Source organism: Phyllostomus discolor, chromosome 8 (assembly GCF_004126475.2).
Source record: "Phyllostomus discolor isolate MPI-MPIP mPhyDis1 chromosome 8, mPhyDis1.pri.v3, whole genome shotgun sequence".
NCBI lineage: Eukaryota > Metazoa > Chordata > Mammalia > Chiroptera > Phyllostomidae > Phyllostomus > Phyllostomus discolor.
This window is the reverse complement of record NC_040910.2, coordinates 57,231,466-57,246,553: the sequence shown is the minus strand read 5'-3', so window position 1 is coordinate 57,246,553 and position 15,088 is coordinate 57,231,466.

Sequence of the window (15,088 nt, the reverse complement as noted above, 5' to 3'; positions counted from 1 at the left end):
AGAAAGCAACCTTCACTCCTTACCTGGAAACACTGCCATGAAGCACACACCAAACACAGTACCAGGCCATTTCTCTAGTGGGCTTTCATTGGTTTCAACAGTGAACCTCAGTTCCCCAAGGCTTTCTGGTAACACCCAGTGTACAGGCCTGCCTCCTGCAGGTCTAATATTTCAGGCAAAGTCTTGGTTAATAAAATCACAGGTTTTATGCATCCTGTTATGAAATCAGATTCCTACTGGATTCATGCAAACAAACATATTGCCATGGAAAGAGTACTATTCACTCATTAAGAGCTTCTGAATCCCAGAGGTATCAGAAAGAGAGAAAAATATAAATGCCTCAGTGCTGCTTATGAAAGTATACTTTAACAAATTGCTTTAAGAAACAGAAAGTTTTCTTATGTCTGAAAAACAAATAAATTAAAAATTAGCAACATTTTTCAACAAAAGTTACAAAAGCCACAATTATCTCCAGTTTATTATGTCCCATAATTAATTTGTTTATCCTGAATATCTGCAAGCACTTCTATAAATCCAATCATTTCACAGAGCCTCAGTAATCTTCACTCAATTCAAAGTATGATCTCACAATCCATTCTCAGAAATATGTGATCTGAAACATGCCAGAGTCCTGTCCATGAACCCCTCCTGAGACATATTTTTCCAAATGCATCACAGTAAAACAATGACTGTTTAAAAATGACAGAACTTAAAATGATATGGTTACAGAGTTGGGTATAATGCCGTTGACAAAGGAATTTGCTTTCCTGCAACAATATTTTAAGACAACTAAAATTACAATTTAAAGTATTTCAGAACTCATATAATCTCTAGAACATCTACTTTAATAATAAAAATATGTATATACAAATAGAACATACTTATTACTTCTCTATTTGACAAAGCTTCCCATGTACTTTAAGTATTATTAAATAGACCTAATTACCAGTAGTTCAAAAACTTCTTTTTTATAAAAGAGGGAGAACAAGTCCTTGAGGTATTCCAGGGGCCCATTGGAATAACTCAAAGTCATTTCTCAGTTGAAAAGTCTCTTAAATTTAAACTTTGGGAAGGCTGTCAAACAAACTTAACCAAAAGAGTAGAAAATAAACCTTTTGTAAAACAACACATTTTTCATAGTAATAACTTCAAAAGACATTAATTAAACTTAAAACCAGTTTTCACATCAAATAATTTGTCCAGACCACATAATCGTGTTAAATTTATGTGTTTACTTTCTTTAGGCCAATAAAATACTACACCCTAATTATACCATCCAGAGACAGAAAACACACCATGTGTAACACACAGACAAACACCTATCACATAAAGTCCATGTACATGAAGACTGAACAGATAAAGACTCTACACATAATCTGACCTACCAATTTGGGTAGACAAAGCGCAAGATGTGATCATTTGTTCATCCTTTTGCTTCTTCTCTCTACACAATCCTTCTGCAACTTTTTAAATCCCTTTCAGTTTGCCCTTTTAATTCATCCACAAATTAGAACCATCTATGTTCAATTCTATTTCATTCAAAATATATATTGCCATAATTTACACTTTTTATTACTAAAGCCATGATATTTTCCCTAACTTAAATATAAGTAATTAGCATTCTTTAGGTTGACAAATTTATGAATACATTTCAAAAACCTTACCCCATTTACTAGACCTTTAGCAAAACAATTCTAATTAGTCTAAAATGCAAACTAAGCTGCTCCTTTCTGAAACAGAAACAAAAGCAAAATCTAAAGCAAAGACAAAATTTCAAGAGGTGATTAGGTCTAAGAATCTCATCTCCTTATTTTTCTCTCTAATTTAAGCTCACCCTCTAACTGCTGTACTTTTGCTTTGACTACTTCCTCCTTTTTCCCCATGCAGGTCCTGTGCAAGGCCAGCAGGAATGTTTGGGGCATTCCCCTCAATACTGGTGCACTACCCAGAGATTCCCCTGCTATTTCTAGGTCTCCCCCAGCTGTCATGTTATCACAAGCAGTCCACCTGACAGAAGTATTTTCTGGAATATCCTGTTTGTGATACCAACTGCAGTACAAGTGCCCCAAACCCAAACCAGGGAGCTGCTTCAGTGTTCGTGATATCCTGAAAAAAGCCACCCAAAGGACTAGCAGATGTGGACATGCTGTTTATCATGCGCATTACAGAGGAGTGCACCGAGGGCAGTGGATGGGCAAAGGAGACCTGCTGCCTCCAGCTTAGGTGCTCCCCATCAGATTAGGGAGGGAAGGGCAGGAAGGGCAGGGAGCATGTGAAGCTACAGGGTTGTGATAAACACAGGGTTCTTGAGAAGGCTGGGACCCCAGACATAGCCTGTTTTCCTCTCTCCTTACAGCTGCTGGCCAGGCAGCCACCAGTCCTCTGGGGTCGTGGAGGGGCCATGTCCTGAGCCACCCCACAACTGTACACATAATATAACATATAGAGAGGTACAGCTTAAGAGTAATAAAATGGACTTCCGGCAAGATGGAGGCATAGGTGGATGCACTGTACCTCCACGCACAACCAAGATTAGAACAACAATAATTTAGAGGCAGAATAACACCCAGAACTGACAGAGAATTTATCTGAATGGAAGTTAGACAGCCAAGAAGTTGAAGCAGACCCGTTCATCCAGACAGGTAGGAGGGGTGGAGAGGAGCAGCCGGGCACGGGTCACAGCACAGGTTGCAGCACAGGTCACGGTACAGAGAGCAGTGGGCACATAAGGCAACCGGGAGCATGTAAGGCATCTGGGACGCACAAGATCAGAGCGGGTGGACACTGAGTTCGCCAGCGGCAGCTGGCAGACCCAGTGAAGTGGCGATTGTGGACCAGGGCGGAGCACACAACCCAGGATCCCAGAAAAGGGACTAAGGTCCCAGGAGAACGGAGCTACCGCCATTGTTCCCTCCCTCTCTCCCGCCCCCGCCCCTGCCCCCGCCCCCGCCCCCACTTACAACGTCACAATCTAGCAACTGGGATGCACAGCCCCGGTGAACAGCTAAGGCTCCACCCCTCACCGTAACAGGAGTGACCAGACCAAAAAAAAAAAAAAAAAAAAAGAAGAGAGAGGGAGAGATATGTCTCAAACAGAAGAACAGATCAATGCCCAGGACTCATCCTTTTGAGCAACCAAGAGATAGCCAATCTATCAGATGCACAGTTCAAAACACTGGTGATCAGGAAGCTCACAGAATTGGTTGATTTTGGGCACAAATTAGATGAAAAAATGCAGGTTACCATAAAAGAGATGAAGGACAATGCACAGAGAACCAATAGTGATGGGAAGGAAACTGGGACTCAAGTCAATGGAATGGACCAGAAGGAAGAAAGAAACAGCCAAACAGGTAAGAATGGAGAAATAAGAATTTAAAAAAACGAGGAGAAGCTTAGGAACCTCCAGGACATCTTTAAACATTCCAACATCCAAATTATGGGGGTACCAGAAGGAGAAGAGGAAAGGCAACAGATTAAACACATATTTGAACAAATAATAAAGGAGAACTTCCCCATTCTGGCAAAGGAAATAGACTTCCAGGAAATCCAGGAAGCTCAGAGAGCCCCAAAGAAGTTGGACCCAAGAAGAAACACACCAAGGCACATCATAATTACATTAGCCAAGGTAAAAATGAAGGAGAGAATCCTAGAAGCAGCAAGAGATAAGGGGACAGTCACCTACAAAGGAGTTCCCATCAGACTGTTAGCTGATTTCTCAAAAGAGACCTTATAGGCAAGAAGGGGCTGGAAAGAAATATTCCAAGTCATGAAAGGCAAGGACCTATATCCCAGATTACTCTATCCAGCAAAGCTTTCATTTAGAATGGAAGGGCAGATAAAGTGCTTCTCAGATAAGGTCAAGTTAAAGGAGTTCATCATCACCAAGCCCTTATTTTATGAAATGTTAAAGGGACTTATCTAAGAAAAGAAGATAAAGAAAAAACATGTATAGTAAAAGGACAGCAAACTCACAATTATTAACAACCACACATAAAGCAAACCAAAAGAAACTAAGCAAACAACTAGAACAGGAACAGAACCACAGGAATGGAGATCACAGGGAGGGTTAGCAACAGGGGAGTGGGAGGGGGAGAGAGGGGGAGGTACAGAGAATAAGTAGCATAGATTGTAGGTTGAAAATAGATAGGGGGAGGGTAAGAATAGTATGGGAAATGCAGAAGCTAAAGAACTTATAAGTATGACACATGGACATGATAAAGAGGGGGATATGGGTGGGAGAGGGTGTACATGGTGGAGGGGAGTGAAGGGGGGAAAATGGGACAACTGTAATAGCATAATCAATAAAATATATTTTAAAAAAGAGTAATAAAATGAATGCCCACTTACCAAACACTCTGCTTTCAAAAGAGAACAGAGTTTGGGGAGCCTTGTCCACAAATGCTCCCCATTCATTTTTCTAAATTATGTTAAGCATTTCCTTGCTTAGCTTGATGGGTACTCTAAATGTACATATAGTAAGTGTTTACTTATGCAAGGTTTTTAATCTTTATATAAACAGAATATGCTGTATGTTCTATGATTCATATGTTCTACACCAATCCCTACATTCATGTATCTTGATACATGCAAAGTTCACTTATTTTTCAATGCTGCATAAGATTCCATTGTTTATTCTGTCCACGAAAGGATGTCCAAACCTATAGAAAAAAAAGTATGACTTTATTTGAGCAAAAAAAATGAGGACATACCTAGAAGCAAGATCTCAACAGATTAAGAAAATGCTCCATCCCTGGCTGATGTGGCTCAGTGGATGAGTGCCAGCCTGAAAACCAAAGGGTCACCAGTTCAATTCCCAGTCAGGGCACATGCCTGGTTTGTAGGCCAGGTCCCCAGTAGGGGGCACATAAGAGGCAACCACACATTGATGTTTCTCTCCCTCGCTCCCTCCCTTCCCCTTTCTCTAAAAATAAATAATAAAGAAGGAAGGAAGGAAGGAAGGAAGGAAGGAAGGAAGGAAGGAAGGAAGGAAGGAAGGAAGGAAGGAAGGAGGGAAAGGAAGGAAAGGAAGGAAAGGAAGGAAGAAAATGCTCCAGAGAATGGTAGTTTTGCTGTTCATTTTACACATTTAGAATCAAAGGAGAAAATGTAAGGAAGGTACAAAAGAATCCATTGGTGATAGATTAAAAAGACAGGAGAAAACAAAGCAGGGAAATCTCTAGAATTGGATAAAAAAGCAAAATGGAGAGATACACACTTCTTTTATATTAGTGGGCATAGGATAGCTAACATTTAACATATACAGTAAATAGAAATGGCGTGTGAGAAGTTTCTTGGTCTGTGATGTGGTGCCAGCAGCTGTGCTTGAAAGGGCTCTGGAAAAGAAAACTACTATGATGTTTCAAAAGGATATTATCTTACATTGCATAAGAACAATGGACAGAGCTCACTCAAGGTAAAACAAACCTTTGCTAAGGAAGCTGTAGGTCTGGGGCTTGACTGCCCATTTAGGAATTTATTATCAGACCATCCTGTGTGGTTACTTTGGCCACTGACCTTGTCAGGCCTGCCATGTGGCCCCCTTAGTTTACCAGGTCAGCTGTATAACCTCCTTTTCATTCACAATCATTCAACAAAATAATATTCAACAGTTACTTTGTACCCAGCATTGTTCTAGATGCTAGAACACAACTGTCAAAAGTTCTGCCATCTTGAAGATTAAATTCTCCTGGGGGAGAGAGAAGGTAATAAACAAGAACAATAAATTGTATGTTTTTAAATAATGATGAGTAATAACAAGAACAAGAAAGGGCAGAGGTTAGGGAGGACTGCTGCTGTTTTACACAAAGTGGTTAAGCAACATTTGACTGAGAAGGTGGCATTTGAAGAAAGGCCTGCAGAAGAGGTGTAAGTGAAGTTAAATAGCTGGGGAGAAGGCTTTCTGGATGACTGAAAATCAGATGCCCTGAGCCAGAAGCATGCCTGGCCTGCTCAAGGAACTGTGAGAATACTGCTGCTAATGAAACAGGGTGCAGAGCAAGGGCTCCCCCCAAAATTTCCCACAGCCCATAGTTGGGGGTCGGGGGAGGAGGAAGTGGATGATAGGCTTAAGATATTTTGTGTATCTATGGCAAGCTAATGGCTAGTTAATAGCTGAACTATCACCCTGGGGCAAAAGGTGTTTGTGACTTTCAGAATGTATCCTGACCCCTGACATAGCCAGGGAGGTGGTTCCACTTGTGTCACTCTTGCCCTGACTGAAGGTGGCAGCCAAGAGAATGTAAACAATGCATGAAACTGGCAAACTGACATGTAGCTCATTGTGGGAGGAGCTGCATAGGTGGTCCTGCAGGAAACACCAGGTCAGGATTTAAATAGAGGGTGGGCAGGGAGAGGAGAGCTGGACTGCCATGAGGGCTGAGAAAGTAGGTAGCAGACTGTGCCAGTCTGTAGTGAACAAGGCAGCCATGTGAGGAAGATTCAGCCATGTTGCTGGTCATGAGATAGGAGCTATGCAGGCAAAGTGAATATAGAAGAGAGTGAGCCATGATGTAGCAACTAAGCAGTCTGTAGGAAGCTGGTCCATCATGGGGGAGAGACAATTGGGCAGAGTGAGTAAAGAAAGGGAAAGAGGAAGATTAGCCATGAGGAAGGAGCCATGAGCCAAAAGGGAATTCAGCCATGTGCCTGGTAGTGAAGTAGCAGCCATGTAGCTTGCAAAGGAGGACTCAGCATGTTACAGGGTGCAGCCAAGGGTGGGGGGGTGGCAAATAGAGATTTGGGATGGGGCCCAGAACTCAAGATGTTCAGGAAATATTAAGATGTCCTCATCCCCACCCCACACACACCAAGGGACAGATGGAGCAGGGCCATTGAGAGCTGTTTTACATAGCAACAGCTTTGCAGCTAACCTCTGGTGTGGTCATTTAACATATCTATAACCTTTAACTGGTTGCATAGATATGTTAAATAGCTGTGGCCATGCTCTAAGCCAGGGGAATGGAAGTAACTTCCCCACTGAGATGTAACTGGGGGGCAGGTCCCTCGAGTTACAGCGCTTGCATGGGAGCTTGGAGAAGACTGGCTCCATGATATGGGGCCATGCCTGCCCAGACTCACAATGGCAGCCCACTAAAACTGGAAGGATATGGGAGTGCTGGCAAGTGTAGCCAATTGTGGGAGGAGTCGGAAATGGGGCTGCAGAGGAAGATTGGCACAGGGATTTAAAACCCAAATATGGCAGCCATTAGGGGGGAGCCACAAGGTTTTGCCAAAGTGGGGACCCCTTCTGAGTACAGCCATGTGAGAGAGAGAGGACCAAGTGGCTGTGGCAGTGCAGAGAGGACCACATGGCTGTGGCAGTGCAGAGAACCATGTGTCTGTGGCAATAGAAAGGAGAGCCATGTGGCTGTGGCCATGTAAGAGCCACACAGCTTCACCAGAGTGGGGACCACTGAAGCTTTAGTAGGAGGAACCACTTTAGCAGAGAACCCAGCTTTAACAGAGAACCTCCACTCAGCTTTGGCCAGAGTGGTGAGCCCCCTCCCCAAAGCTTTGCAGAGAGATCCACGGAATTTTGCCAGAGTGCAGATCCCTGCAGCTCTGGTAGAAGAGGACCATGTAGCTTTGGGGTGCTCCCTTTGGCCACATGGCCTGGGAAGCAAGAGAGACTTTGCCTGGAAAATGGGTACAAAGAACTCTTGAAGTAGGCCATGAGAAGGTGCCACATGGCTTTGGATTAATTAGCTATCCTGCCTATATGGTGACACAGCTAATAGTGCCAGCAGCCCGAAACATGGATGTTTGCTTCTTTTCCAGAGTCATGGTACCCCGAATTAGGGCAAGGGGAGAAGGCAGCACTGATCCAAAAAGGACTTGGATATTTTAATGAAGATGTTAGGTCACTACTTTAAGTCTGTATAGCATTAAATAAACATTTCCTTTCCTTTTCACAAATTTCTGGCATTGAGAGATGTCTTTCCTATTGGCAATGGACACGAATCTAGTGGGAGGTCCTTTCGGTAATTGTATATCATGCCCCCTCTGGCGCCCTGTGTGTGTGTTCTGTAACAGTTTTTGACATCCCTGGGTGGGCCAATAAATTGTGCCCCCCCTGCCCCCATCTGTTCTGTAACACTTTTCAGAGGAAATGGAGAACTGTTTGTGTAGCCGGCTTAAGCACAGATAAGGATATGGGGAACTATTTGGTTTGGTTTTGGTTTATAGCTTAGTGGGGAGCAAGGGAAGTGCTGGGTCTCATAGGAGAATAGGGCTCTGAGCAGACAGTGCTCTCAGCCCTGCCCTCCCAAGCTTTCACCCTTGTAGATAAAAACCTGTTTCTTACAACATTAATTGTTGGGTCATCCACCAAGGTGAACTGTGCATGGACCCCATTTTGCTCAGTAACACTAAAGCAGGAAAGAGGGCAAGAGGGGAGATCAGAGGCAAAAGAACTAGAAGAATGAGCAGCCTCTTATGAGTCATTGTCACTGCATTTTACTCAGAAGAGAACAATGCCCTGGGCATTGGAGAGGTCTCCTCTGACTTCCATTTTCAAATGGTTGCTCTGACTGCTGTGCTGAGGGTCACAGGCAGACACAGAAAGACAGAGACTAGTTAGAAGGAGATTGTAGTAATCTGAGAAAAGACAACAGTTCCAAATAAGTTATAAGTGGTTGAAAAAGTTCAAAATTCAAAACATGGAAAAAAATGACGATGTTAAGAACATTTGAAATATAATGTTTTTCAGCTATGAAGTGTATCTAATCTGTTTCAATAGTCCTGGTAACTACATTACATTTTTACAAAAATATTCTTTATGCTCTGTTTTTCTGAATATAAAAATTTAAGAATTAACTTATCTTCTGACTTCCTTCATACATTAAACCAAATGCAAATTTATGTTACTCTCTGTCCCATCTAGTATTCTAACAACAGGCCAGGACCATTAGTATCCAATTTTAATACTTTTTTAAAAGATTTTATCTATTTATTTTTAGAGAGGGAAGGGAGGGAGATAGAGAGAGACAGAAACATTAATGTGCGGTTGCTGGGGGTCAGGGCCTGCAACCCAGGCATGTACCCTGACTGGGAATCGAACCTGTGACACTGGTTTGCAGCCTGCGCTCAATCCACTGAGCTACACCAGCCAGGGCTCAATTTTAATACTTTCATATCTCTCTTTTTTTTTTTTTTTTCAAAAGTTCACTCATTTTCATTATATTGTCAGTATCTCAAAGTCAACATTTATCTAATATATTGCCACAATATTATACATGTGCACATATTTAATGACCACATGTAACATTTATCAATACCTTTTACTAGTGATTATCCTTAAATAGTGAAACAATTTCTTTTTTGTTTTCTTTTTTTTTAAATACATTATTGATTATGCCATTACAATAGTCCCATTTTTTTATTTCATTTTAATCATTGTTCAAGTACATTTTTCTGTCCTTTACTCCCATTCCAGCCCACCCACCCATCCCGCCCCACCTCCCTCCCATTTCCACCCCACCTGCTTTTTGTCCATGTGCCCTTTATATTTGTTCCTGTAAACCCTTCCCATTCTCCCCTGAAATTCCCTCCCCTCTCCCCTCTGATCACTGTCAGCCTGTCCTCTATTTCAGTGTCTTTGACTATATTTTGCTTGTTTCTTTGTTTTATTGTTTAGGTTCCTGTTAAAGCTGAGATCATGTGGTATTTGTCTTTCACTGCTTGGCTTATTTAGCTTAGCATAATGCTTTCCAGCTCCATCCATGCTGTCACAAAGGGCAGGAACTCTTTCTTTCTTTCTGCTGCATAGAATTCCATCATGTAAATGTACCCTAGTTTTCTGATCCATTCATGTACTGATGGGCACCTAGGTTGCTTCCAGCACTTGGCTATTGTAAATTGTGCTGCTAGGAACATTGGGGTGCATAGGTTCTTTTGGATTGGTGTTTCAGGATTCTTAGGATATAGTCCCAGCAGTGGAATTGCTGGGTCAAAAGGCAGATCCATTTTTAGTTTTCTGAGGAAGTTCCATACTGCTTTCCATAGTGGTTGTACCAGTCTACAGTCCCACCAACAGTGCACTAGGGTCCCCTTTTCTCCACAGCCTCTCCAACACTTGTTGTTTGTTGCTTTGTTTACAATGGCAATTCTGACTAGTGTGAAGTGGTATCTCATTGTGGTTTTAATTTGCATTTCTCTGATAGCTAGTGATATTGAGTATTTTTCCATGTGTCTCTGGATCCTCTGTGTGTCCTCCTTGGAGAAGTGTCTGTTCAAGTCCTTTGTCCATTTTTTAATTGGGTTGCTTGTCTTCTTAGAGTGGAGTCGTGTAAGTTCTTTATATATTTTGGAGATTAAACCCTTGTCTGAGGTATCATTGGCAAATATGTTTTCCCATACAGTTGGTTCCCTTTTTATTTTAATACTGTTTTCTCTAGCCTTGCAGAAGCTTTTATTTTGATGAGAATCCCTTTGTTTATTCTTTCCTTTATGTCCCTTGCTCTAGGGGACATATCAGTAAAAATGTTTCTGCATGAAATATCTGAGATTTTCTTTCCTATGTTCTCTGCTAGGACTTTAATGGTGTCACAGTTTATATTTAAATATTTTATCCACCTTGAATTTATTTTTGTGTATGGTGTAAGTTGGTGCTCGAGTTTCTTTTTTTTTTTTTTTTTTTTTTTGCACGTAGTTGTCCAGGTCTCCCAACACCATTTGTTCAAGAGGCTATTTTTACTCCATTTTATGCTTCTTCCTCCTTTGTCAAATACTAATTGACCACAGAGACTTGGGTTTTACTTCTGGACTCTCTGTTCTGTTCCATTGGTCCATGTGCCTGTTTTTATGCCAGTACCAGGCTGTTTTGATTACAGTGGCATTGTAATACAGTTTAGTATCAGGTATTGTGATCCCTCCTACTTTACTCTTTTTTCTCAAAATTGCAGCAGCTATTCAGGGTCATTTTTGGTTTCATATAAATTTTTGAAGTGTTTGTTCTGTGCCTGTGAAATATGCCATTGGTACTTTAATAGGTATTGTATTGAATGTGTAAATTGCTTTGGGTAGCATGGACATTATGATGATGTTAATTCTTCTAATCCCTGAACACGGTATATGTTTCCATTTGTTTGTGTCTTCCTCGATTTCTTTCTTCAGTGTTGTGTAGTTTTCTGAATACAGGTGTTTTATGTCCTTGGTTAGGTTTATTCCGAGATATTTCGTTTTTCTTTTTGCTACATCAAATGGGATTTTTTTCTTGATTTCTGCTTCTGCTGTTTCATTGTTGGTGTACAGAAATGCCTTTGATTTCTGGATATTGATTTTGTATCCTGCTGTTTTGCCAAATTCATTTATTGGGTCAAACAGTTTTTTGGCCGAGTTCTGTAGGATTTTCTATGTACACTATCATGTCACCTGCAAACAGTGTCAGTTTTGTTTCCTCCTTTCTGATTTGGATGCCTTTTATTTCTTTTTCTTGTCTGATTGCTGTGGCTAAAACTTCCAATACTATATTGAATAGAAGTGGTGAAAGTACATCTTGTCTTGTTCCTGATCTTAGTGTTCCTGATCTTAGTGTTCCTGATTTTAGTTTTGGCCCATTGAGTATGATGTTGGCTGTAGGTCTATCACATATGGCATTTATTATGTTGAGGAATGCTCCCTCTATTCCCACTTTGCTGAGTGTTTTTATCATATATGGGTGCTGCACCTTATCAAATGTTTTTTCTTCATCTATTGATATGATCATGTGATTTTTGTCTTTGCTTTTGTTTATGTGATGTATTACATGTACTGATTTGTGAATATTGTACCATCCTTGCATCCCTGGGATGAATCCCACTTGGTCATGGTGTATGATCTTTTTAATGTATTGTTGGATGAGGTTTGCCAATATTCTGTTGAGGATTTTAGCGTCTATGTTCATCAGCAATATCGGCCTGAAGTTTTCTTTCTTTGTTGTGTCTTTATCTGGTTTTGGGATTAGGATGATGCTGGCCTCATAAAAAGAGTTTGGGAGTCTTCTGTCTTCTTGGATTTTTTGGAATAGTCTGGGAAGGATAGGGGTTAGCTCTTCCTTAAATGCTTTGTAGAATTCTCCTGTGAAACCATCTGGTCCCAGGCTTTTGTATGTCAGGCGTATTTTGATTACTGGTTCAATTTCATTTGCTGTTATTGGTCTGTTCAGGCTTTCTGCTTCTTCTTCATTGAGTCTTGGAAGATTATATTTTTTAGAAATGTGTCCATTTCACCTAGGTTTTCAAATTTCTTGGCATACAGGTCTTTGTAGTAATTTCTTACAATCCTTTGTATTTCTGTGGTGTCAGTTGTAATCTCTCCTCTTTCACTTCTGATTGTATTTATTTGGGTCTTCTGTCTTTTTTTCTTGACGAGTCTGCTTAAAGGCTTGTTGATTCTGTTTACCTTTTCAAAGAACCAGCTCCTGGATTCATTGATCCTTGGAATTGTGCTTTTAATCTCTATGTCATTTAACTCTGCTCTGATCTCGGTTATTTCCTTCCTTTTGCTTGCTCTGGGATGTCTTTGTTGTTGTTCCTCAAGTTCTTATAGACATAGGGTTAGGTTGTTTGTTTGAAATGTTTCTATCTTTTCTGGTAGGCCTGTATCACTATAAACTTCCCTCTCAGAACTGCCTTTGCTGTGTCCCATAAGTTTTGGGTTGTTGTGAGTTCATTTTGATTTGTTTCCAGGAACTTTTGATTTCTTCCCTAATTTCATTCTTGACCCATTCATTGTTTAATAGCATGCTATTTAATCTCCATGATTTTGAGTGTTTTGGGTTTTTTCCCTTGGGGTTGGTTTCTAGTTTCAGTCCCTTATGATCCAAAAAAAAAAAAAATGCTTGATATGATTTCAATTGTCTTGAATTTGTTGAAGTTTGTTTTGTGTCCTATCATGTGGTCTATCTTTGAAAATATTCCATGTGCATTTGAAAAGAATGTGTATTTAGCTTCTTTGGGATGGAGGGCTCTCTCTCTATATATATATCAGTTAAGTCCATTTCCTCTAGGGCATTGTTCAATGCCACAATATCTTTGTTGATAATTTGTTTGGAAGATCTGTCCATTTTTGACAGTGGGATGTTAAAATCTCCCACTATAATTGTGTTGCTGTCAATATCTTTCGTTAAGTCCTCTAAGATTTTCTTTATGTATTTGGGTGCTCCTATGTTGGGTGTACACATATTTACAATGTTTATGTCTTCTTGGTGGATTCTTCCCTTGAGTATTATGAAGTGACCTTCTGGGTCACTATTTATGGCCCTTTTTTGGAAGTCTATTTTGTCTGATATGGGTATTGCTACCCCAGCTTTTTTTCCTGTCCATTTGCTTGGAAAATTTGTTTCCAGCCCTTCACTTTCAGCCTGCGTAGGTCTTTTATCCTGAGGTGGGTCTCTTGTAGGCAGCATATGTGTGGGTCATGCTTTCTTATCCATTCAGCTACCCTATGTCTTTTTATTGGAGCATTTAATCTATTAACGTTTAAGGTTATTGTTGATAGGTACTTAATTCATTGCCCTTTACCTGCCTGTGTTCCTCTCTCTTTCTCTTTTCCTTCCTTTCCTTAAAGCAGTCCCTTTAGCATCTCTTGCAGAGCTGGTTTGGTGGAGGTGTATTCTTTTAGACTTCTTTTATCTGGGAAGCTCCTTATTTGGCCTTCTATCTTGATTGAGAGCCTTGCTGGATAAAGTAGCCTTGGTCGCAGACCTCTGGTTCTCATTACCTGGAATATTTCTTGCCATTCTCTTCTGGCTTGGGGCGTTTCCACTGAGAAGTCAAGTCAGCTGCTAGCCTTATTTGGGCTCCCTTGTATGTTACTTCTTGTTTCTCCCTTGCTGCCTTTAAGATTCTCCCTTTGTCTTGAAATTTTGCCATTTTAATTATGATGTGTCTTGAGGTGGGCCTCTTTGGGTTCCTCTTGATTGGGACTCCCTGTGTTTCCTGGATTTGTGTCACTTTTTCTCTCATCAAATTAGGGAACTTTCCCATCACTATTTTTTCAAATAGGTTTTCTATTCTTTGCTCTTCTTCTCCTTCTGGTATCCCTATTATATGGATATTATTATGTTTCATATTGTCTTGCATTTCTCTTAATCCCTTTTCATTCTTTCTGAGCCTCTTTTCCTTTTCTTGCTCTTTCTGGATGTTTTTTTATTCTACTTTGTCCTCCAATTAGCTGATCCGATCTTCTGCTTCATCTAGCCTGCTTTTCATTCCTTCTCCTGTGTTCTTCAGTAGAAACTGTATTCTTCATTTCCTCTTGGCCCTTGTTGATAGTTTCTATTTACTTTTTCATGTTGATATAGTTTGCAGTGAGTTCATTGTAGTTTCCCTGTAATTTCTTGTAGCTCATTGTGAGCTCGTTGAGCTTCCTGATAATCATTGCTTTGAAGTCAATATCTGATAGTTGAGTTGCCTCTATTTCATTTAGCATTCTTTCTGAGGCTTCCTCCTTTCCCTCCATTTGGGGATTGTTTCTTTGTCTTTTCCTTGTTTGTGGACTCTTCTTGTTAGCCTCTGCTTCTTAAAGCGGAGGCTATCTTGCCTCCGCTTTAATTGTTATCTTCTGGCTCCCTGGGTTTATGGTGTGAACTTCTGTGGTAGAATACCTGTAAGATTCAGTGATGCCATCTCTTTCAGGTATCCTGGTGTTCACAGCTTCTCCCTACTCTTTTTTGTGATCAGTTGGAGGGGTAAGGCAAAATGATTTAAGACAGCAAAAGAGTATTCTATGATATTTACAGTAGCAGCCAGTAGAGAAGAGATAGGAGATCCTTTGGATATGTATAGTGTTAACCGTGATCTTCCACCCCACTAGCCACTTTTTAGAAAGGATGGAAAGAAGATAAGACTCTTGTTGGGGAGGAAAGGATTGTGAGTTGGATCTAGAAAACAGTGAGGCTGTGGGAGGTCAGATTCTGAGGTAGGGTGAGAGTAAAGAATAGTAGATAGGTGTAGTGTATGAGAGAATAGAGTTAACCACTACAGTAATAGAGTTCAGGATACTGCAAAGTGGGCTGAGATCTGGGAGGGGTGTGTGTGTGTAGTATTTACAATGATATGGAATAGGTCTGTCTTACAGTAATATTAGAGCAACAATCATATGAGAGAAT